Source organism: Hyla sarda, chromosome 6 (genome assembly GCF_029499605.1).
Source record: "Hyla sarda isolate aHylSar1 chromosome 6, aHylSar1.hap1, whole genome shotgun sequence".
NCBI lineage: Eukaryota > Metazoa > Chordata > Amphibia > Anura > Hylidae > Hyla > Hyla sarda.
This window is the reverse complement of record NC_079194.1, coordinates 49,046,500-49,048,297: the sequence shown is the minus strand read 5'-3', so window position 1 is coordinate 49,048,297 and position 1,798 is coordinate 49,046,500.

Below are 1,798 nucleotides of genomic sequence, written 5' to 3'. Positions count from 1 at the left end.
ATATTACAATCCACAAAATAATTTTAGTAAATAAATTACATTTTTTTTTTAAATTTGTTTTCTTGTTTGTTTATTTAACTACTAAAGACATAACTTAAACGGGTACTCCGCTGCTCAGCGTTTGGAACAAAATATTCCGAATGCTTGGAGCCGGCGTCGGGAGCTCGCGATGTCATAGCCCCGCCCCTCATGGCATCACGCTTCGCCCCCTCAATGCAAGTCTATGGGAGGGGGCGTGACTTGCATTGAGGGCCGGGGTGTGATGTCATGAGGGGCGGGGCTATAATGTATCGAGCTCCCGGAGCCGGTTCTAAGCAATCAGAACATTTTGTTCCAAACGTTGAGCAGCGGAGTACCCCTTTAAGCCACCAAAATGTTATAATGTTATATATATATATAAATGTAATTCACCCAATAAACCCCCTGCAGCTGGACAGAACATGAAGATAAGCACATGCGCTGGAGTGGAGGCATTGTAAAGGAGTAGTCTGAATATTGTTTTTTTTCTATTTCTGGGAAAAGTTAAATAGAAAAACCCTATACCCTCGTCACACCACTAACTCTGTGTCTGTCCCCCCCCCCCCCCCCCCCCAATGTGCTGCACTTCCTGATGTCTGTGGCTCTCAAGGTCCTTCCTGCTCAGCCAATCAATGGCTGAGGCAAGACACCACTGCAGCCCCTGACTGGCTTACTGTGAAGGTCCTTTTGCCAATGGAAAGGGACTGATAGGGAGAGAGCAGATGGGATGGTGGGGAAAATATTTATTTTTTCATTTTTTTTTTATTTAAAGGGGTACTCTGATGGAATTTTTTTTTTTTTTTAAATCAACTGGTGCCAGAAAGTTTAACAGATTTGTAAATTACTTCTACTAAAAAAATCTTAATCCTTCCAGTACTTATTAGTTGCTGAATACTGCAGAGGAAATTATTTTCTTTTTGGAACACAGTGCTCTCTGCTGACATCATGACCACAATGCTCTCTGCTGACATCTCTGTCCATTTTAGGAACTGTCCAGAGCAGCATATGTTTTCTATGGGGATTTTTCTCCTACTCTGGACAGTTCCTAAAATGGACAGAGATGTCAGCAGAGAGCACTCTGGTCATGATGTCAGCAGAGAGCTCTGTGTTCCAAAAAGAAAAGAATTTCCTCTGTAGTATTCAGCAGCTAATAAGTACTGGAAGGATTAAGATTTTTTTAATAGAAGTAATTTACAAATCTGTTTAACTTTCTGGTACCAGTTGGTTAAAAAAAAAAAAAAAAAAAAAAAAAAAATAAGGTTTCCACCAGAGTACCTATTTAACTGTATCCTGAGCAGAGTTAAAGGAATTATCCACAAACAACATTGTTTTTTAAATATGCTCATGCTACCAGCATTAAAAAAAAGAAAAAACCTTTACTTACCTCACTCCCCCTGTGCCTCCAGTACCGTTGCTCCCAGACTACAGTTTTCAACAGGGAAAGGAAAAAAGAGACAGGGGGCGCTCCCTTATTATGTATATCAGTCTCGGTGTGAACCCTCCACCACACCTCGGTGATATACTGACCTTATGGGGTTTGCGTGATAGCAATCCACAGGTAGGTGTGTGAGATTAGGGTGTTTTGGGTTGCAGATTATGGAGCTGCTGCACTCCTTACCGTCACTGGGCTCCCATTAGGGGGTCCAGTATATTATAGGCAATAGAACGAAAAAAGACGGTTTTGATGGGAGGCGCTGCTCCTTTTGGAGAACCTAAATAGAACACAGGCCGGCACAGGACAAAGCAAATGTTTATTCAGTATATTCGGACAACGCGTTTC